Source organism: Cannabis sativa, chromosome 3, assembly GCF_029168945.1.
Source record: "Cannabis sativa cultivar Pink pepper isolate KNU-18-1 chromosome 3, ASM2916894v1, whole genome shotgun sequence".
Classification (NCBI taxonomy): Eukaryota; Viridiplantae; Streptophyta; class Magnoliopsida; order Rosales; family Cannabaceae; genus Cannabis; species Cannabis sativa.
In genome coordinates, this window is record NC_083603.1 from 66,800,571 (window position 1) to 66,825,977 (window position 25,407).

Below are 25,407 nucleotides of genomic sequence, written 5' to 3' on the forward strand. Positions count from 1 at the left end.
GCAAATCGAGCTGCCCATGCAATCGCTAGGCACTCTCGATTTATTTCTGGTAGTTGCATTCTAGAACACGATATCTGGCCTGATTTAAGGGATATCTTGTTTTCTGAATGTTGTTAAATCAATGAAGTTGCTATTTCATTTCAAAAAAAAAAAAAAAAAAAAAAAAAAAAAAATCATATCTAATATGAAATTTTTTCACTTTCTTCTCAATGTACTATTTCAATAATAAACTTTTATTTCTATGATTACACATGTATATATATATATATGTTTATTTTTTGAAAGTATACTTTTATTATTGATTTGGAATCTCAATATAAATTTTATTTTAATTATATGTATTATTAGTGACTATTAATTTATTTTTAAAAAATAGTAACTATCAATTTTTAAGAAAAAAAATACACCTCATCAACTTTTTTCAAAAGATATTTTAATAAATTAATTATTAATAATTAAAAAAATCTATAAGAATGATAAGATGGATCATATATTTTAATGCAATTCTATTTTTTTTTAGAAACTTTAATTTTTTTTTTTATCATCTAACTTTATAAAAGTTTCACATTTAAAAAATATCATAGTTTTTTATTTGTAAACTTTAAATAAAGTTTTATTTGTCCAATAATTAATTAGTGTTTTACTAATTTAACCTTCGTTAAAAACATAAACTTTTTTTTTTTTAAAACAAATGTATATAGCTTAAGATATTTTAAGACCGCGCAGCGCGGCTTTTGTTATTATTTATAATGAATAATTATTTATATGATTTAAATTTCTAAAGAGCACTTAAGGTGTATATCATTATTCATGATTGAGCATGTTATTATTTATTTTTTGGCACCCTAAAGCAAGTCAGGTGGTGTAAATGTTGGATATATGTTTTGGATTGTCCTTGATGTAAAAAGAAACAAAGTTGCTCTCCAAAGTTGTGATACTTTGAGGAAGGTGACTTTTCATCCAAAACACACTCATCCCTAGATTGACTGAACATAACTAAATTAAATTAGTCAAAGAATCAAATGAAAAGGAAGATATTATTCTGATCACATTTTAACACAATAATTCACTTTTAAGTTTATACTAACATATATAATTAGATCACTACCATCATTATTTATGAGTCTCATTCTCCCTTCGTTTGGCCAAAACTTCTTACTATTGGGATCATGATGTTCAGTAAGATATATTGGACATAAAAGATACAAATTGGAGACTTTGGACAACAAAACATGCAAATTGGAGACCGCATATTGCATGACTCATGTCCTTGTAAGATATTGTGGTGAAGAACCAATAATAGACTGTAAGAGAAACCAGTATATATTATAAAAAAAAGATCAAAACAAAGATCCTTAGAGGTTCATAAGAGGCATAAATAGACTGTACAAAAGAAAATAGCTAAATAAAAAAAAAAACCATTAGCATAAGGTGTGACATGTAACGGAGAGAAATTTATCATATAAAAGCAAAAAAAAAAAAAATTAAAATATTGTGAGCTATGAAAATGTACCTGGTGATAAGAAATGATCTCATTTTCTTTTTTATCATCTTCTACAGAAAACAAAATCAAGTAAAATTGAAAGAGACAAAATACAAAAAAAAAAAAACAATATCATTAGAACATTTTTAAGTCACAATATATAATAATATTAGGTTAGGATCATCATATATAATAATCTATATAAACATGAGCTATGAAATTGTTGAAAATATATAGAGTGAAGGAGCTATAAAAAGGTACCTTGTCATCATAGATGATCTCAATTTCTTTATTTTTTCATCCTCTTCTACATAAAATAAAATCAGGCAAAACTTGAAAGAGAGAAAAAACAATATCAATAGAAATTGTTTAAGTAGCATATATAGTAAGATTAGGTTATCATCACCTATAATAATCGATATAAACAACAAAAGATAGAAAACGTTCAAAATTAACATAAAACACATCGTCCTGATAAAAAAAATAATGAAATCAGCATAAAATGAAAAAATATTCTAAATTCACATACAGTAATCGTTAGCATAGAGATATAATTTTGGCCCCTCTTCTATGCATCCAAAATATCGCTGAAGTCCTGAACACCAACCAATTCATGAAAATTAAAATCAGATATGTCCCAATTAAAATCAAACATTGAAAATGTAAAAGAAAATTGAAAAAAAAAAGAAAAAAATAAGTGAAATAGGTAGGCGAATAAGACACCATGACGGAGGGAATATGAGAGGGCGAGAGGTGAGAAGCTGAACACAATCAATTAGAAATTGGTGTACTCTTTGACAATCAAATTGGACCATGAGCGTCTCATAAGGAAGGAATAAAAATTTTCCTTCTTTTCAGGGACTATATAGGAGGAAAAGAAAGAATAGAAATAAGTTGGAACGTTAGGGGTTTTATGCTATATTAATTCATATTAATTAACATTAACTATTTTGGAAAATGTGAAAAGGATAGAATATTATATTATGTGAAAGTTGGAACGTTAGGATTTTTATGATATATTAATTAACATTGACTTAAAAAAAGAAAGAAAATATGAAAAAAGATAGAATATGTTTGAGTGATTATAAATAAGTATATAGATTAAAATGATGTTAGAGAGCGCCACCTCATCAGGTTTGTGCATTCCTTTATATTGATATATTGATATTGATTTTAATTATATTTTTAAATTTTAAATGTAATATATAATATATATTTTATTCTAATTATAATAATAGTAATTAAACATCCAACTTAATATACAATTACACTTTTTTCTTTAAAAGAAAAAGAAGAAAACATGATGATACAATATAAAAATTACAAAAACATACATGATAACCTAACAATTTAGCTTGAAAATTCCTCTAATTTTTTGTTGAAGATTCCCTTGTTTGTGAATGAAACTTTGTTAAAATATATATACATACATACAAGTAAGAGGGTGATTTCTTAAAATAATGACATGACTAATAAACTAAAAACATGATGATCAATACTAAACTTCTATAAATACACTCGATACACACACATATATTTTTCTTGGGTGTGACTATTATTACTATGTTAAACTTCTTCTTCATAGATATTGTCTTTGTGATTGAGATGATAATGTTGATGATGATTTCTTCTCCATAGTCATGGCATTTTAATTTTTTCCTCCCATTGTTTTTGAAAATGAAAATAGAAAAAACAAAAACAAAAAAGTTTTAAAAGATTGAAAGGGAGAGAGAGAGGAGTGTGAGGAGATCAAGTAGAGAATGAATTATATTTATAGAAAAACTATTGCATGAGTGTGAGATGTTATGTAGAAAAAAAAAACTTGAAAGGTTGGTAGGAAAATGAAAAGACTTTGAGGAATTGTAATAATCAAAGTGAAATGGAAAAGTCTCTACTTGATATATATTGTGTATAATTGATTAGTTAATATTTTTTAATTTTTATATATATAATTATAATTACTAATATTACTATTATTATGTGTAAATATAAATTTGTGGTATTAGAGTCGTTATATAATTTTCTTTTATAATTGAATATATATATATATATTTTATTTGGAAAGCATTTGTAATTGAATATTTAATTATGTATACTATCACAATTATATATATTAATTATAATAGGTAATAAATATATAATAATAAAATATGTTGTTAAATTCTTTTTAAAATTCATCATAATTCTTTTTCAATAATTCTTAATAGTTACAAAATTTTAAATATGGATATTTTTTATTTAAATATTAAATAGATATAAATTTAAATAACTAATAAAATGACAAAATAGAATTAAAAAAATATTACAACTATATATAGTGAATTTTTTCTGAAAAATTATTAATATTGTTTTGACTTTTTGAAGGGATTATTATATCATTGTTGGCTTATGTTTTTTTTTATTATTTATTTTTGGTAATTAATTGTATTTTTACTTATTGGGTTAATACAAATATAAATATAATAAGTGTTGTATTTAATTCTCATTCTATTAGTATAAATTATTTTGAATGACCTTTGGTTTTTATAATACTTATAGATATTAATTGGACACATAATTTCTCTTTTACAAACTTAATTAAGTTATTATTGTTATTATTACTAATTTATAAATTATTATGATGTAATTGAATGAAAAAGTAATTTAAAAACTAAATAAAAGTGAAAAATGGAGATAGCAAAGAATTAGAAAAAAACCTCATATAAGATGCCACCTAGAATGCTTTGTGCATTCCTTTATATTTATATATAGATTTGATATACATCGTGGTTACCTTTTAAAACTTACATGTATACACTTTAATAATCAATTAATTATTTAGATTATATTAATACATTTTTGAGTAATTTTTAAGTTTATTTTTGAAAATAATGAGTTGTCATCCAGTATAATACTATTTTACTAAACTGTATTTTAAGAAATATATATCATAAATGTTTAAGTCGCACATATTTTTTTAAATGTAAATTAATATATGTATTTTGATTAGTTAAATAAAGAATAAAATTACAAGTAACTTTTTAAATCATTACAAATACGATATTTTTTTTGGACCAATTAATTATGAGTTCGATAAGATGTCAATTGGTTACTTTGATAAAATCATCAATTTTAAAATAAAAAAGATGATAATCATACCAAATATAGTATAATCAGATATGACTTTACTCATATATGTCAAATAAATTTATTAATATATTTTGGCATATTAAAACAAATTTTCATTCTTTGTTTACATTTTTCATATAGCCTAACATCGTATATGCTAATAAATCTATTAATTTATTTTGACACATTGAAATAATTTTTATTTTTTTTTCGTATATTGGAACAACAATTTATGTCATTTCATATAATCTACCATTATATATATGTCAATAAACCTACTAATTTTGTTTGTTGGAACATTATTTTATTTTTTCAATATAAAGTAAAGTAAACTATAATCAAAGATAATGGTATACACCAATAAGCCTATTAGTCTATTTTTCGTATATTGGAACAACAATCATTTTTTTTTTGATGAATCAGACTTTCATTCCACACAAACAATTTTACACCTAATGACCATCAAGAGATGTCATATGATTCTATACAATTTCCACTATTAATTACAACTTCTCAAACCATCCAACTTCTTCTTTCTTTACATTCTTTGGCATAACAAAAGAAATTCTATTCTTAACTTGCCACTTTGTTTGGTGAAAAATGTTTTGGACACTAGCAGCCCCCTCATTCCACAATACATCATTTCTGGTCAGCTAAATATTGTACACCAATGCTGCTATACCAGCTATAATCACTCTCTTTCGAAATTTGCATCCCTTAACTCTGTCCAATTTCCGAAGTAGCCCTTGTAGTGGAGTGAGGGCCATCTTCCAACCAAACCACTACTCTAAAAGATGTATGCATTCCTGTGAAAAAGAGCATTCAAAGAACAAGTGCTCAACAGTTTCAGAATTCCATGACAGGACAAACATCTATCATCTGATACAATATGATATTTGAGCAACCTATCCTTTGTTTTAAGTCTATTCAGCAAAGCAATCCACACCACAAAACAATGCTTGGGAATATTGAGTCTATTCCAAGCATGTTTTCTCCAATGGTAATGGTTTTCAGCCTGATTATACATTTTGTAACCTGCAGCAATCATATATTTATTATTGATAAAGATAGCAGGATCAATTCGATTTTTGAGCTCATTCTTGAGTTCAACTAACTTCCTCCAATACCAGCTACTTTGGAGAGGGACTTTGTGTTGGGTTTTGTGTCCTAAATAAAATCCATTACAATTTGATTAGTTATCAATTTAGAATTTTGAAGTGATTTATGTTAACATGTATTTTACATGTTTATGGTTTAATATATATATTTAATATATGCACAAAATCAGTTAAATCCAGAACATATATTCATTCACAATTACAGTATTGTCAATACAGTGGAATGTGATTGTGATTATATGATTCAAATGACTTAGTCCCTGTTCATCAATGTTTTGGATTTACACTGATGTGATAATCAGCGATGAAGTATACTTACACTTGGAGTAAGTGTAATGTTCTTTCCAGGACATTGGTAAAGTATACTAGTTTCGAATGTATGGAGTATACATTGGACTGGACCGATATTGTACTTAGATAAGATATTATAAACTTACCGTTGTATCTTTCCAAGTCAATATCAGAAGTTGATCTTAGATTAAGAGAATCTAACTCCTGATATGCTTAGGCTCAATCTCAGGAGTGCTATTCATGTTCTTTGATTTATTAGTTAAGCCTACTTTTGGGTCAGGGTGATACGTATATTTTAGGAACATGATAGCATAACTGAGTGGGAGTGCTGAACATAAATAGGGAATCTATAGCTTCTACTGGTGTATAGAAGTCAAGTGATGATTCCCTTCGAGCTTAGTTAAATAGAAGTAAATGGATGAGCTCTTGTTTCAGTGACTATATATTAGATCACTAAAACATCATTTACAGGTAACTAAGTGTTTTAAGGGGCAAAATACATTGAGGGGTGTAAACGGTAAATTTGTCCCATCTCGATGTAAATCATTTATATAGAGGATCTTTTAATCACATTAAGATTTAACAATGGTTAAATGAGATAGCATATGTATATCGTGAAAGATATAGTATGCTCTATATAAGTCTGAGAGTGCAATTCCAAGTTCTAAGAGTGGATTCAACAAGGAATTAATAAGTTAGGGATTTACTTGGTAAATCGGTTCAACTTATTAGAAGCTCAGCAATATAGATCCATGGTCCCCATTCTAGTTGAGACTATACTGTTTGTAAGACTCTATAATTGATTCATAATTAATCAATTATAATTCTAAAGTTAGACTATGTCTAACTTGTGAATTCTCACAGTTTAAGGATGAAATTGTAAATAAAAGGATTTCTAGGTTTAATTATTAATTGAGAGACTTTGCATGTCTAGTTAATAATTATATTAAATGACAATATTATTTAATCTATTTTAATTATTAAATAATTAGTTTTGGCATTTAAATGGTTAGAATTGGAAAAATGGCATTTTTGGAGAAATAGAAATAAGATTGAGGAAACTGCAAAATCCAAGTGAGGCCCATAACACACCATGGTCGGCCACCTCTTTGCATGTTTCCCAATTATTATTTTCAATTTTAATTGCCATGTAATTGCTAATCAAAGCCTAGCAATAATAGGAAAGTGGTGGATCAAACTAAATAAGACAGTTAATCAATTACACAGTAAAAGAGGAAACTGTTTTATTTGGAAAGTTGAGCTCTTCCCTTTTCCTATTTAATGCCGCCCCCTCTCTCTTCTCATAACAAGTTTTTGAATGCTTTGATATGCATTGTATCACACGAAATTGAGAGAAGAAAAGAGAGAGAAATTTCGAATTCTTTGTGAGAGAGAAGTGCCCACACACATCATTCAGTACCTCAATCATAGTTTGGAAGACTGTGAAGGATCACATCCAACTGAAGGACACTCGGGCTCAGATCTTGATTATACTCTGCTACATACAGGAATCAAGAGTTAGAGATCTGAGTGGAATGAGACACTTAATTCCGCTGCCATCACTGTAAGTTATTCTTAACTTTTATGTGTTTTGATTATCGTTTTAGAAGTTCATATTTAGGTTGTTAAATCAACATACTTGTGAGTAGATCTAAGATCTTGGTAAAATTAATTCCAACAATTGGCACCAGAGCCATGGTAATTGATTTGCTTGCAAGAAATTTGGACTTAAAACGATTTGTTTGTGATTTGGATGGTTTCATGGTGTGTCATATTGATGTTTGATTGATGTTTGTAAATTCTAGGAAAAATAATTAATTATCTGTATCTGAAATAATTTTTATTGGATAGTTTGGAAAATTCTAAGCAATTTACTTTTTTACAGAACTCGATTGCGATTTAATTTGAATTAGTTATGAATTTTTGGAAAATCGGGAAAAATTAGGGTGGTGATCACCCTACCCACTCGCGCGGAAGGGCTGCTTGCAGCCTCCCAGCACCGAGGAAACTCGGCAGATCACCCTCTCTACGCGCACGGGTGGTATGCAACGCATACCATCCGTACAATGTGCAATTTTTCTTCGTTTTCTTCGATTTTTCATGCTATTTCATGGAATTGACTTCCGATTTTTTGTGTAGTTTTGTATTTTGATTTTTGTTTTTCAATTTTCAAATCTAATTATCAGAAATAAATTAATTTTATTTTAAAATTAATTTTAGATATTAGTGTAATTTGAATTTGAAAATAGGTTAAAATCAAGTATTGCTTACCTCTTTTTTTTTTTCTTTGAAATTTAATTATTTTATCTTATTTTTAAATATAAGGTCAGAAATTAAATTTTTTATATAAAAATATTTTTTTTTGTATTTTGACCTTATTTTGAATAAGATTACTACAATCATGATATTTTAATAGGGGAAATAAGATTTTTTTGTTAACCTTTTTAAATTTTGTTATTTTACTTAAATTAAATTGTAAAATCAGAAAAGGGTATGTATTTACCATTTTTTATTTTATTAAATATTTAATTTATTAAATACCATGAAATTTAAAAGGAAATTTAGCAAATTTATTTTGAAATGATATTTAGGTTACTTAAAACCTAATTTTTCAAAATTGTAGGTTTAATTTTAAATATTATTTTTAAAAAAACCGAAATTTATTTTATATTTCGAAATAATGTTTAATATTTTAAATTAAATAAATCCTACTTCCAACTATCCAAATCTAACTTGTTGCAAGAGTATGTGTTTTAGATTGTTTGTAAGTTTTCTAAAACCTATTATTGCTTGATCTAAATTGACATGGTTAACTTGTTGACAGATCCAATGATCTAATTTTAACCAATGGTTCAATTGTCAATAGGTCAAGTAAATAATTTGTACCAGGTAAATTTTTACATTCTTCTTTCATCTGTGTATGACCTAGTAACATGATAGGGTCCATCCAAATCTGTGTGCCTGTGTGAGCCTATATGTTTAATTTCTGTTATAGACATATATAGGTTGTTGTTGCTAAATAAAATGTCATAACTTGATAGATTTTATTTAGGCTCATTTAGTTAATGGGCTTATTCAATTAATAACAGTTGTTCATTTTAAGGTTAAATTCCTCTCTTTTGGGCCTTGTGTGAGAGTTGGGAGCCTTAGAAGTGGGTACAACATACTGAACCCAACCCCCCCCCCCCCTCACATGAACAACCCCAATTGTGAAAGTCCATTTGCCTGATTTGGATAACTGTGCTAGGTTAATTAAATTAGTTTGACCTAATAAAATTGAATAGCAACATAATTAATTTCTTTCTTCGAAATTAATTTAAGAAAAACATAGTTTGTAGAATTTTATTTCTAGATAAACTATTTTTACTTTTCTTATATTTAATTAAATAACGAATTTTAACTAACTAGATTCTTTCTGAAACTTACTTTTATTATTTCATTAAATATTCCTATTTAAGTTATAAATTAGTTATTACTAATTTTTCCTTTTTAACTTGAATTTGAATATCTTTTGAATTTAATATTAAGTTGAGGAATTCTAAGAATTGGTTATTGAAGATTCTTAAAAGTTATTTTTTAAGTTGGTTTTAAACTTAAAATGGAATATCCTTAAATTAGGTAGTTACCACCTAATTTTGATATTTAATTAAATTTATTTGGAAAATTTTAAGTTGTAAATTATAGATTCTTTCTATAATAACTTAAATCAGACATTTTCCAAATCTTGAAAAGATACTTAGTTAAATTGAGATATTTTCTAGATAGTTATTTCTATACTAATTATTATTTCTAATATAGGAAAATATCATTGATTGTGAAATTAATTGTTTAATAATTAATTTTTGTACAATTCAAGTTAAGAATATTTTTCCTAGTATTAAATTGAAAATCAATAAATAAGCCTTCTTTATACTTAATTATTTATTTCCTGAATTTAATACATTTAATTAAATTGAAAACTAAATATTTAAGTTGATTTTCATAATGATACTTAAATATTGTTATTTTCATGATATTTAATTAAATAGAAAATTATTTTAAGTTGGGTATTTCTATAACAACTTAAATTTGAATAATTTTCAATATATATTTATTTATTTTATTAATCATTTTTTTTGAAATTGCATTTGATTATGCAAGATGATTCTTGAAAGATAGATTAAAGTTGTAAATTAATTATTTTAATTAATTTTGAATCAACTTAAATCAATGATTTTTTCATTTATTGATTAATTTAAAATATATTATTAGAAATTGAATTAATTAGTCAAGAAAATCTAGATAGATAGTATTTTTGCTTCAAGTATTTTTTCTAAGTAAAGTTTGATTTATTTTAATGTATTTCGAAAATTATATATTTTTGGAAATACAATATATATATATATATATTTGTAGAAAATTTTAATTTGAGTTGCAAATTAATTTAAATTAATACAACTTAAATTAAGTAATTTTCTTAATATTTATTGGAAAATTAATACTAAGATGGAAATAATTCATTTTATTTTCTTAACCATCTGAGTTTAATTTTATAAATATTAAATTAAATTTTATTTAGAGTTTTATTCTAAATTTAAAATTTAATAAATATATATAGATTTAAAATAAATAAATAATAGAAGAAAATACATTTTAAATAATGAGCTTTATTATTATTAAGATATTCGATCTCCATTGTTGGTTTTACATAGCTATTGTTTTAGTGAGTAATCCTCCCTAATGGAGGAACGTTCATTAGCAAGTTAGCGTCGTTTAATCTCGAAAGATAAGTATATTTGTAAGTTTTTTATATTAGTATTGATCACCCTAATGGTGACGACTGTATAAGACTTACAAACGTATGAAACAATGGTGGAAGCTCATGAAATAGGAATGACCTTGACTCTCGCCTAAACGGGACAACGTCGGATTCTCTTTTCGATCGAATAAAAGGTTGCTAGAATGTTTGTCATTTTAGATGAGCTGACAACTCTATTCAATGGATGATAGCTTTGACTCTCGCCTAAACGGGACACTGATATCAGTTTGATGAAAACCTTGGAAATTATTTAGGATTATTTTTTTTAGTATTTTCTCTAGTCATTCCTACTTGCTATGTGCTAATAATTTCTGAATAAGATTTTGTGTTAAACCATAATTTATTTCTATTTATTATCTTGTAATATCCTATGTTGTCACTGTTAACGGAAAATAAGCTAAATGGAGCTAACTTCCCAAAATGGAGAGAGAACATTAATATTGCTCTCATAGGTGAAAGTGCCCTGTTTGTGTTGACTGAGCCGTCCCCTGAGCAGCCAGGTGACAATGCAACCAAAGCTGTTAGAGAGAAGTTCGAGCGTTGGCAGGATGCTAACAATAAAGCTCGTTACTTCATGCTTTCCAGCATGGTTGACACCTTGAAAAAAAGGTTTGCTAACACTGTCACGGCTGCAGAAATCATGATGCAGTTAACTGAGCTATTCGGTATGGCATCTATCCAGTCTCGCTTTGACGCGACTAAGAAATTCCTCAACGCGCGGATGGAACCCCATCAGAATGTGCATGATCACCTTCTCCAGATGGCAAGTTATTTCCAGGAAGCCCAGAATCATGGTGCTGAAATGGATCAGACTACTCAAGTGAGTCTCATCTTGAATAGTCTGACTCCAGACTTTCTGCCCTATACATCAAATTATGTCATGAATAAGAAGGAACAAGACTTTCATACGTTAGTCAACGACCTTCAGACATATGAAAATTTGATTGGAGGTCCCAAGAAAAGAGGGAATAAACCTCAGAATTCTGGAAATGGTAATAAGACGAGTAATCCTGAGGCAAACATTGCTTCTACTTCCAAATCTAATAATAAGAAGAAGTGGAAAAATGCCAAGAAGCGAGCTCAAGCTGCGAAAGCAGCTAAGAACAAAAAGGCTGGAGCTTCTGGTGATACACCAAAAGGAAAATGTTTCTACTGTAATGAGAAAGGCCATTGAAAATCCCAATGTCCTAAGCTTCTTGCAAAGAAACAAGGTATTTCTTTATAAACTGATGTGTTTTAGTGAATTATTATCCATTTGGATTATTAATTCTGGACTACTAACCTTGTTTATTATTCTTCTTATAGCTCAAGCTTCTTAAACTCGGATGCTGTCTTAGCGAGTTGGATCTGAAAGCTGGATTGTGGATGGAGGTCGTCTACGATAAAGAAGAAGCTCATTTAATTTTTTTTTTGAATTAATTGTTTAATTTTTTAAACAATTTGGATTTCAAGTTTGGGATTTTATTCCCTGTTCTTTTCTCATAATATTGCAAACAATTTTTTATTTATAATAAAGTTTCTTTTACAAATAAATTGCAATCTATTAGTTGAGCTTCAGTACTTTATCTTATAAATCAATTACCAATTGTTATATTTATTATGTTTGTATGTGTATGTGTTTTTATTATTGATACAAATTTTATAGTTATGTAAACTCCTTATAGAGTTATTACTACATAAACACTAGAAATTATTTCTATGTTTATGAATAATTGTTAATTCTAAAACAATTATTGAGAATTTGTTTAAGAATAATATGCAGTTCAACGATCTTTTATATTTAATGAACTCTGGATTATATTCAACTCCATATATTCTCTATCACACATACGGAATCATGATCTTTACAACCTTTAGGGGTGGATCATAATCTCTATAAACTTAGGGGTGGACTTTATTCCACGGTACTCTTTATGACACATAACTTAAACATGGAAAATAATATAATAAATTAGCTATTATCAGAATAAATCCTTGATCTTGATTATATGTTCCAGTTTAGATTTACTGTTGTAATAGTTAATGATACCATTAAAGTTCTTTGATAATGTATCACATTACCTTAGTTGAGTGGGAGAATATTAAAATTCTTTACCCATCTTCATTTGGTTGACATTTGTGATAGGAACTTAAGAACACCACTGATAAAACAAATCTAACCATTCACATGGATAGAAATAACTTATCAGAATTATGAGAATCAGATAGGAGAATTCTTGCATAGTCTATTCGAATGACTTGAGTCAAGATTTCTAATCCTCATAACATTTTATGGTATCTTGATTTGATTGCTTAATCTCTAGCAAGTATTTTACACTTCAAATACTAGACTGCTATGTTGTTGATGTAGTCTTAAAGAAACTTACAGTTTCAGATATTAAGTCACAACGAGATATCCCTCAAAACAATAATAAGAGGTTAAAAGCATTATTTAACCAGACATCTACTATTGAGTGGGAGCCATCTGAGATGTAATCAAATGGGGAACATTAGGGGACAGTCAAGAAAGATTTATAAAAGTGACCCATATGTTAGATATTAAGGAACTATGCATTAGTGATCCTAATATCCACACCGACTCATAAAGAATTTTGAGATGGTGGTTACTCTGGGGGTGGAGGAATTATTGTAGAAGAGTGTAAAAACCCATCTATAATAATTCAAGCTCCATCAGAGAAGATATAACTTTGTAAATTCAAAATTACCAGAAAGTTATTTTACTGAAGAATATTCTACACTGCATTATCTCAATACCAAATTTTAAAATTTGAGAGATATGTCTTCTGTTTGTTCAGATGTACTTAATGGGCAGTAAGGATTTCAGTATCCCTTGATGAGTAAAGCATATAGTTAAGGAGGTTTCATAAGTTTTATGAACCTGGTTCTAGAAATATGGATGGATTCAAATATACTACACTTGATCAGTGGATCGAGGAGAAAGATTGATTGTAATGCACAACTTGTTTTATGTAAGTGCAAGTGGGAGTTTGTTGGGTTTTGTGCCCTAAATAAAACCCATTACAATTTGATTAGTTATCAATTTAGAATTTTGAAGTGATTTATGTTAACATGTATTTAACATGTTTATGGTTTAATATATATCTTTAATATATGCACAAAATCAGTTAAATCCAGAACATATATTCATTCACAATTACAGTATTGTCAATACAGTGGAATGTGATTGTGATTATATGATTCAAAAGACTTAGTCCCTGTTCATCAGTGTTTTGGATTTACACTGATGTGATAATCAGCGATGAAGTATACTTACACTTGGAGTAAGTGTTATGTTCTTTCCAGGACATTGGTAAAGTATACTAGTTTCGAATGTATGGAGTATACATTGGACTGGACCGATATTGTACTTAGATAAGATATTATAAACTTACCGTTGTATCTTTCCAAGTCAATATCAGAAGTTGATCTTAGATTAAGAGAATCTAACTCCTGATATGCTTAGGCTCAATCTCAGGAGTGTTATTCATGTTCTTTGATTTATTAGTTAAGCCTACTTTTGGGTCAAGGTGATACGTATATTTTGGGAACATGATAGCATAACTGAGTGGGAGTGCTGAACATAAATATGGAATCTATAGCTTCTACTGGTGTATAGAAGTCAAGTGATGATTCCCTTCGAGCTTAGTTAAATAGAAGTAAATGGATGAGCTCTTGTTTCAGTGACTATATATTAGATCACTAAAACATCATTTACAGGTAACTAAGTGTTTTAAGGGGCAAAATACATTGAGGGGTGTAAACGGTAAATTTGTCCCATCTCGATGTAAATCATCTATATAGAGGATCTTTTAATCACATTAAGATTTAACAATGGTTAAATGAGATAGCATATGTATATCGTGAAACATATAGTATGCTCTATATAAGTCTGAGAGTGCGATTCCAAGTTCTAAGAGTGGATTCAACAAGGAATTAATAAGTTAGGGATTTACTTGGTAAATCGGTTCAACATATTGGAAGCTCAGCAATATAGATCCATGGTCCCCATTCTAGTTGAGACTATATTGTTTGTAAGACTCTATAATTGATTCATAATTAATCAATTATAATTCTAAAAGTTAGACTATGTCTAACTTGTGAATTCTCACAGTTTAAGGATGAAATTGTAAATAAAAGGGTTTCTAGGTTTAATTATTAATTGAGAGACTTTGCATGTCTAGTTAATAATTATTTTAAATGACAATATTATTTAATAATCTATTTTAGTTATTAAATAATTAATTTTGGCATTTAAATGGTTAGAATTGGAAAATTGACATTTTTGGAGAAATAGAAATAAGATTGAGGAAACTGCAAAATCCAAGTGAGGCCCATAACACACCATGGCCGGCCACCTCTTTGCATGTTTCCCAATTATTATTTTCAATTTTAATTGCCATGTAATTGCTAATCAAAGCCTAGCAATAATAGGAAAGTGGTGGATCAAACTAAATAAGGCAGTTAATCAATTACACAGTAAAAGAGGAAACTGTTTTATTTGGAAAGTTGAGCTCTTCCCTTTTCCTATTTAATGCCGCCCCCTCTCTCTTCTCATAACAAGTTTTTGAATGCTTTGATATGCATTGTATCACATGAAATTGAGAGAAGAAAAGAGAGAGAAATTTCGAATTCTCTGTGAGAGAGAAGTGCCCACACACATCATTCAGTACCTCAATCATAGTTTGGAAGACTATGAAGGATCACATCCAACTGAAGGACATTCGGGCTCAGATCTTGATTATACTCTGCTACAGACAGGAATCAAGGGTTAGAGATCTGAGTGGAAGGAGACACTTAATTCCGCTGCCATCACTGTAAGTTATTCTTAACTTTTATGTGTTTTGATTATCGTTTTAAAAGTTCATAGTTAGGTTGTTAAATCAACATACTTGTGAGTAGATCTAGGATCCTGGTAAAATCAATTCCAACACTTTGTATCCCCACTAGTCTTCATTTTTGATGTAGACACTATGGACCCATTTAACCCACAGGTTGTCTTTTTTTGTTGCAATTGACCAGATGTTCTTGATTAAAACAGCTTTGTTCCAATAAGCTATACTCAAGAAACTGATCCCTCGTGCTGACTTTGGCTTACAGATCTTAGCCCAAGCAATTTTTCCTGGCCGAACCATTTGACTTGCACCTTTCCATAAGTAACTTCTACATATACCCTCTATTTCATGAACTACCTTTGGTTGAAGAATCATTATTTGGCTCCAGTAAGTATGTATGGTCATAAGAACAGAAGTAATCAACACATTTCTCCCTGCGAAGGACAAATTTCGAGAACTCCATGTTTTTATTCTTCCAGTCATCTTTTCAACAAGTATCTTGCACTCTACTGTTGAAATTTTCTTGGCACATATAGGAATTCCAAGATACTTGAAAGGTACCTCTTGCTTAGTGAAACCCAAGACATTAACTACTCTTTGAATCTCTTTCTCCTCCATGCCACTACAATAGATTGCCGATTTGCTATTATTAGGAAGCAAACCAGAAGTTTGAGAAAACATCTTCAAACCCTGTAGCATAAGATGAATACTGCTGAAGTCACCCTTACAAAATAATAACACATCATCTGCAAAAATTAAATGTGTTAGCTTCATGGATCTGCATCTTTTATGATAACAAAATTCCTTCTTCTTTCCCACTACTCCCATTATTCAGCTCAAATACTCCAGTCCAAGTACAAATAGGAGCGGGGACATGGGATCTCCCTGCCTTAGCTCCCTCTTGGCTTCGAAAAAACCATGAAGAGAGCCATTGAAAAGAAGGGAGAACCTCAGGGTGACACACATTGCATGATGAACTGTATAAACTTCTTAGGAAACTGCATAGCAATTAGCATCTCCTCTAGGAAACCCCACTCAAGTGTATCATATGCTTTCTGAAGGTCTAATTTAATCATACAGTTGGGCCTTGAATGTTTCCTTCCTTAATGCCTTAGCAAATCTTGACATATCATTATATTATGGGCAATATATCTACCTTGAACGAAACCTCCTTGGTTCTGAGCAACCAAATATGGCAATATATGCTTGAGTCTGCTACAAATTAACTTGGTAATAATTTTATACAAAACATTACAACAAGCTATGGGGCGAAATTCACTCACTTTGTTAGGGCATTTGATCTTCGGTATGAGAGTGAGCATTGTTGAGTTCACTTCTTTCAATATCTGCCTCGATCGTAAGGCTGATAGGACTGCTTCAGATACATCATGGCCAACCAAATCCCAATTATCCTGAAAAAATGAGCTCCTATATCCATCCGGACCAGGAGCTTTAATCCCTGGGATACTAAAAACTGCTTGCTTAACCTCCTCTTTTGAATAATTTCCTTCAAGATAAATGGCCTGCTGACTAGAAACAACCGGTCCCATCTCCACCAACTTCTTTTTGACCTCGTTCCTATCTTGCATTCGGGTTCCCAGGAGATTCTTATAAAATTCAGTAAAGGCTTCAGTAATCTCAACAGGTTCTTCAACTCTTTCTCCTCTCATGTTTTGAATCGAGAGGATATTATTTCTGGTCCTTCTTTCTCTGATGTATGCATGAAACATTGCAGAATTACTGTCTCCATCTTTTAACCATGACAGTTTAGCCTTTTGCTGCAAGAAAGAGTAGTAATTGCTATGTATTTCAGCATATTGAGTTCTCGCCATTGCTTCCTGACACTCATCCAACCTTGCACAAGCTTGGATATCAGCTTGTTGTAAATCAGAAAAACCACCTTTGTTCAGCTCTCTAAACACCGGTTTCAATGCCTTGAGCTTTGACATAACTTGGAACATTGAAGTCCCAACGATCTTTTCCTTCTATTTTTTTTCCAGCAGAGCCTTGTATTGTGGATGAGTACTCCACATCTTGAAGTACTTGAAGGGTTTTCGGCCACTTGGTCTCTCAGGATAATTTTGAGGAGTGCAGGGGTATGATCAAACAACCCTTCATTCGCAAAAAACACTTCAGCCATTTGAAACCTATCTATCCAATTCTGATTAGCAAGAACTCGATCTATCTTTGAAAAAATTCTATCTGCCCCATCTTGCTTGTTACTCCATGTATAATAACTCCCACTGTATTTAACATCTTCTAATTGGCACTGATTCACACATTCCAGGAAAGCATTATTCCCATTATGTCTTACTCGGTCTCCAATTCTCTCTTCTTTGGCTAGTATGTCATTGAAATCTCCAAAATAGAACCCACGGATCAGTCCTAGACATCTCCTTAAGGTCCTTCCAAAGACTCTTCCTCCCTTCCTCTCCATTAAATCCAAAGGTAGCAAGGAAGGTATGTTTATGATCAGCTGTAGATACTAAAAGATGCACATATTGACTTGCACATCTTAAAATACTTACAGTAAAACTTAGAGGATTCCATGCTATGATGATCCTCCTTCCTTTGTGCCACGCTATATTCGATGTGAAATTGTTGGGTTTTATGCCCTAAATAAAACTCATTTCAATATAATCAGATTTACTTATTAATATAGATCAGAAATAACATTTAATGTTGCATGGTTCACATGATTTATTTCATGATTATATGTACATAATGTATAAATTCATCTGAAACCCTTTTCACATACTTGATCCTGTTTATTGTGTTGTCAACACATTGGAAAGTAAACATGACTATGTGAATAAAGTTTCCTAGATTTATCAGACATAGGGTTTTACTGATATGATAATCTACAACAGAGTTTACTTGCATTTGGAGAAATGCTATGTTCTTTCCAGAGCATTGGTTAAAGTAAAGCTCAGGTTGGATGCATGGAGTATGCATCGGAAGGGACCGATATTGAACTTTGACTTAGATTTATTAAACTTGCCGTAATATCTATTCAAGTCAATATCGCCTAGTTGATCCTAGATCAAATGATCTTAATCCTGATATGATTAGGCTCAATCTTGAAAGGCTATTCGTGTTCTTTGATTTGTTAGTTAAGCCTACTTTTAGGTCAGGGTGAAACGTACATTTTGGGAACACGGTAGTGCAATTGAGTGGGAGCGCTATCATAAACATGGAATCTATAGCTTCTATCTGGCGAATAGTAAGCAAAGGATGATCTCCTTCGAGCTTGACCAAACGAACATAAATGGTGGAGTACTCATTTCACATAAGCTGAAATATCATTTATACGGGGTCAAGTGTTTTAAGGAATAAATACATTGTAGGGTGTAACGGTAATCTAATCCCTTTACAGTGTAGATCATTCATATAGAGGATCATTGATCACATTAGGATTATAACAATGGATAACTAATGATGTGTCTATATGGTGGAACATATAGAGCACTCTATATACTGAGAGTGCAATTCTAAGTTCTATGCGTGGATTCAACGAAGAATTAATAAGTTAGTGAATTTTAGTAATAAATTCTTGATCTACTTATTGGAAGCTCGGTTATATAGACCCATGGTCCCCGCACTAGTTGAGATAATATTGCTTGTAAGACTCATATAATTGGTTTTGATTAATCAATTATAATTCTCAAATTAGACTATGTCTATTTGTGAATTTTTTCACTAAGTAAGAGCGAAATTGTAAAGAAAGAGTTTATAGGGGCATATTTGTTAATTATGATACTTTGTATGGTTCAATTAATAAATATGAATAAATGACAATATTATTTAATAATTATTTATAGTTATTAAATAGTTAGAATTGGCATTTAAATGGTTGAATTAGAAAATTGGCGTTTTTGAGAAAATCAGATGCAGAAAAGATAAAACTGCAAAATTGCAAAAAGTGAGGCCCAAATCCACTATGTAGGGCCGGCCACTTTTGTAGGGTTTTTCCCTCTGATATTTTCATTATTTTAATGCCAAATAATTCAAACCTAACCCTAGTGGAATGCTATAAATAGATAGTGAAGGCTTCAGGAAATATACACTTTTTCTGACACTTTCTGCATCAGAAAAACCTGAGCCTTCTCTCTCCCTATCTTTGGCCGAACCCACTCTCTCTCTCTTCCTCTTGAATTCCGAAATCCTTAGTGTATGAGTAGTGCCCACACACAGCAAGTGATACCTCAATCATAGTGAGGAAGATCGTGAAGAAAGACTTTCAGCAAGAAGGAGTTTCAGCACCAAAGATTCAGAGAAAGAGATCCAGGTTCAGATATTGATAATGCTCTGCTACAGAAAGGAATCAAGGGCTAGATATCTGAACGGATGGAGTCATATTATTCCGCTGCACCCAATGTAAGGTTTTCTAACCTTTATATATGTTTATTTCATCGTTTTAGAAAGTTCATATTTAGGATGTTAATAAACATACTTGTGAGTAGATCTAAGATCCTGGTAAAATAATTTCCAACAGAAATACCAACCTTGAAACATATTTACATATAAGTTTCCAAGCTTTGGAGCCTTAACTCTCATCTCGAGGAGACCAACTAAACCAACTCCATTCCTTGAAATGAAGTTCTTCACTGTTTTTTGCTTTTGCGTACTGTTGATCCCTCGGACGTTCCAAGCAAGGATCTTATCCATTAGAAAGAGGAGGCTCTCCCCTCCTCCTTTGCTATCCAGAATCATCCCTACTTGTTCTTCAATCTCCTTCTCTTCCCTCAAATCCGTAGCTGTCTCTAACTCATCAAGACCTTGATAAGAGTTAGACATTTCAGTATTCTTCCCAGGTTCCTTAGTCTTGACTTTCCAACCATTTGTGACCATTTGGAATCCATCAGCCTCTATTTTCGATTTAGTCTCTATTTTTGGATGATCCTTTTTAACCACCCACTCCTGTTGCTTACCCTCCTTCCTTCGACACTCACTCATGGAATGCCCCATTCCTTTGCAATGGGCGCAAATGGTAGGTTTCCATTCATAAGTGACCGCCACTGATACATTGGATCCAAATTCATCTTCAAAGTAAATCAAATCTGGGAACTCTTATTGTATACATACTTCAATTAGTACTCTTGGATAGCTTAGCTTGTCCCTCCCCTTTGTAACATCATCCACCATAATCGGAACACCTACCTGTCCAACTATCTTGAACAATGACTTCTTCCCCCAGTATTTCAGTTCTAGATCATCCAATTGAATCCAAATGGGAAATTAGTTAGTCTATTTTTTTTCAGGTCGAGACATCAAATCTAGTTGTATGCAAAGTATATGATTGTAACATATCTTACAGACTTACATAGTAAACTTAGATAACAATATATGTACTTGTCATAGTTTTAAATATAATGAGATGTCTTGCTCACATAAAATGCATTGCTCATAAATTTATTTGACATATATAGATATACTATGCTTATACTCATACATTTTGGCATATTAAAATAAATTTTCATTTTTTGTTTACATGGTAGCCTTTTTATGTAGCATATCCTATTGTATATGCTAATAAATCGATTAGTTTATTTTGACAATTTTTTAGACTTCCAATTTTTGCAAATTATTATTACGAAAATAAATCATTTCTAATACACTCTAACAGAAGCAAATTTGAAAAAGTAAAAAAAAATGGGGCAGAAAAAATATGGGCATGTGAATTAAGCAAGCTTTGGAAGTGATGGATGTGATAAACATAGACAATAATGATGTCATCATTGAAAACCATGTTTAAAAGCTATATTTATTAAAAAAAAACAATTATTTTGAAAACGTTATAAAAAAATGTGTATATTAGGTATTAAATAAAACGACAATATTTTTAAAATTTAATTGTATTTAATGTTCTGAAATGTAAATTTTCTATTTTTTATGGTATATTCTGATAAAAAGAATTTGAGGAATGTTATCCTTAAGTTCCTATTACAATCTCTTAGTTAATTTTCGTGTTAAAAATATGAAATATTCTTTTCAAAATTCCTTTATGGCAGTATTCCTTACAGTTACATCATTCCTGTAAATTTTTTAAAAAATTCAAGTAGTTTACAGTGCCGAAAGTAGGTTTGAAGTTTCTTGAATATGCATGGTATACTAGAATATTAAGAACTCTATTTTTAGTATCGTAAATTATTTGCAATTTTTAAAAATTTATAGGGATCATATTGAAACTATAACGAATATTGTTATGAAAAAAATATAAAAAATATTTTGACATGTAATTTCAAGCGTAGAAGTTGACTAAAAAGTTATAATAGGAGGTTGTAATTAGCTCTCAGTTTTTTTTTAGGGAGATTATTTACACTCCAGAAAATGAGAGTTTTTTCTTTAGGAGCACAATTGAGAGTTTTATGTGGAGTTTTATTTCCAATCCAAAATCTTATAAAGCCACTCAATTTTTATAAATACAATTGTTGACCCGAAAAATAGTCAATTGATGTGGAGTCATGAAAAACAATAATAAAAAAAATAAATAAAAGGTAGCAATGATGATAAACATGACGATACTAGTTTTTATAGAGTTCATCACAGATTTCAACGATAATAACTTACTCTTTTTTTAGTTGTATTTATCTTTAGTTCTACACTCAAGTGAGTTTCTTGATAAGAAAGAGAATTACAAATATTTTTCTTTAGAGTTTTTGCTTACGAAAGATTGTTCACCCCTTCTAAGGTGATGGAAGGTTAGTATATATAGGGATGGAGGAATCAATCAGCATTAATTGCACAAATTTGCACCCCAATTAATTTTCTATATTTGTGCAATTGGATAAGATCGAATCATTAGGGATCTTTAGTGTTATTCTGATTTATGCACCATGATGTGGCAATAGAATTGGATGACATGTGTCCCATATTTTCGATACCTGGGTGGAGGAAAATATAAATGACTACACAACATTTGTAACATTCAAACATCTGAGCAGGATGGTTGAAGTGATGTCCGACTAAGATGCATATGTGCTTATGCCGAGCGAAGCATGAGAGATGACAATTCCAGAGATGAATCTCGTTGTGTACAAACGCGAAGACAATCCCTATAATTACGAGATTGAGTTAGAGAGTAACAACAACACATTCCAGTTTCCTATTTCTTACATTGTAATTATGGAATTAATGTAGTTTCCTATTTTACTCATTATAAGCAAAAGGGAAACTATCCCTCATGTATCAAGTCCCTATAAATATTGGCTAGACTCACTATGAGGGGGTGGAGAGAATTGCTTCAGAAATACATTCAAGAGTGAAACGAATGACCTAAGAGAGAATGTTTCTCAAAGATCAAATTGTAAGAGCTTTCAAGAGGAAGAACACTTCGTTCCTTCTCTCAAGTCAATACAAATACAAGGGGAGTAGGCTATTATCATACTTACGGGGTCGAACCTCTTTAAAATTTAGTGTTCACTTTATTTTACTATTTTTGCTTTCTTTTACTTATCTTGTTTAATCGCTTTATTTTTGACTCATTGTCGTTGGCTAGAAGCGTGTTCAACATTTAAGTGCTTTCATTGAGAGAAAAAACACAAGCCTTTGTCTTAAGTTTTAACAGGTAAATAGGATGGTTGTACAAACCCGTAGGGGAGGCCTTGCCGATTAGAGTGACCCAATGGTGACAAATCCCAATGTGCAAACTCCTAGAAATATGAGAGGACCACCAGGGACAAACCCCATGCAGGTTAATACACAACCTACCAATGTAGGCCATGGAGTGACTTCCCCTCTGGTTGGGATCACACCAGGCGTACAAGAGATTGGGAACACCAGTTCGGTAGCCAACCAAACCACTCCCAACCCTGAGGTTATGTCCACTACTAATACTCAAAGGCTAGCTGGAGGCGACACTAAACTCTAAAATATGCAAGAAGCACTTGGGCTCATGCAAGGCTATAATAACACTCCGCATCATGGTTAGGAGGACCTACGAGCAGCCATAAACCTTGCATTTGACGAGCAAAGACGTCACTTCATAAAATGGAGGGACCAGAAGATGGAAATTATAATGGTACATCAGGCAGCCATCGATGATCGTACAAGGTCGGCCACCGTACTGATAAGAAGGGCCTACCAGTCACCAATCAACAACTGGCTACTACATCGAGTATTCCCTTGAACGGATCAAAAGGGTATGCAATTGCACATACCGTACAAACTCACAATGGTCAGCCGTCCAATCTAAGGGCACAAGTCCAAACTATGGGCCAAACAGTAGACGACCAGATACTACAGACGGTCCTTTAGGAGGAATTACACATTCCAACAACTTCACTACTACCGAAGTCTGAGGCCAACCTATCGGCCAAACAAGTCAGACACCAAGGCCACCTGTTACTTCAGTATTTGATAGGTTGGGTACCGCACATGACCTCAAAACTGATCTAAATTGTAGAAGGGGCTTGGACGAATAAAATGATCCACCAACTGTCCAACCAGGTATTTGTACCCAAGATCCAATTCAAAGAGATCCCAAGTGACACAGGCCGGTCAACAAGCCGAACAAGTTCATCCACTTGTGCAAGCACAAATAGATCAACTTAAAAGTATATTACAAGGCCTGACCGGCCCAAAAATCACTGATCTCGAACTCGACCAGGCATGCAGATCACCTTTCTCGTCTGAAATCGAAGTTCTTGAACTACCCCCAAAGTTCAAAATGCCAACCTAGAAAATATATACAAGAAAAGAAGATCCTTTATCACACCTAAAATATTTTGAGATGTAGATGGATCTGCAAGCGGTAAGGGGTGATGTACGGTGGAGAATCTTTCCTGCCACACTAGCAGAGGCCGCCCTTGCTTCTAGGAAGGTTTAACTCATGGAATGCCTTCTCATCAGAGTTCCATGCACAATTTTCCTCCTCTCGTCAACTTCCCTCACACCTAGAAGACCTGATAGAAGTAAAGAAAATGCCAGGAGAACCCCTCAGAGCTTATATTGGAAAATTTATGATCGAAGCTACAAAGGTTAAGGGGCTGACTAAAGAAGGAAGACTAGCTGCAATACTGGGGGCATTGAGCCTCTTGGAGAGTTGTGGAATGATATTAAAAGGCTAACTATAGGATCAATGCCTGAATTTTTGGATTGAGCAAATGGATTTATTAAGCTCGAAGAAGCTATATGACACATGGATACTGTCGGGCAAAATAAAAATCAACAACGCACCATGGCGGTAGGGATGTCCATCCAGAATCCACAATATCCTAGCAGTTCGAATTCAAATGGGAAGAGGTCTAGCAATGATAACAGACAGGGTAGTGGAAAGAAAGACAAATTCACTGGCAATGCCAAGCAGCACCCTAGAGAAAATGCCTCTAAATTTACTGCTTTCTCAGTCCTAACAGATGACATAGAGACAATCTATGCAACAACTCAGTCTATGGTGTCGTATAAGAAACCGTCTCCCATGAAAAAGGATGTAAGCAAAAGAGATACAACCAAGTTTTGCCGCTTTCATGCGAACTACAGCCATGACACAAATGAATGTAATAATTTAAAGTGGGAAATTGAGTTTTTGATTAGAAAAAATAACCTGCTTCTGTAGGTCAAGGCTGATCAAGATTAAAGGGTCACCTAGACAGAAAATAATGAGAACAAATTAATGCCTCCACCAATGGACATGCATTTGGAGGTTATTATTGGGGGTCCACATCTTGCTGGAGACTAAGGCAAAGCTAGGGAAAAGTATGCCCGAGCTTTGCAGTATGAACAAAATGAAGCAATCTTGGTCGTAGAAGAAAGGAAACATATAATACCACGTATGGG

At 31.2% G+C, this 25,407-nt stretch overlaps 1 long non-coding RNA gene across 1 annotated transcript; it reads right to left on the reverse strand.

Annotated features, from left to right (window-relative positions):
- Positions 1–306: 306 nt before the first annotated feature.
- LOC115707189 (uncharacterized) lies at positions 307–2,650 on the reverse strand. The gene is made up of 3 exons (XR_009686697.1): positions 2,207–2,650; positions 1,514–2,078; positions 307–1,304 (listed from the first exon to the last, which is right to left on the reverse strand). It is a non-coding gene; the product is annotated as an uncharacterized LOC115707189 (long non-coding RNA).
- Between the last annotated feature and the right edge of the window lie 22,757 nt (positions 2,651–25,407).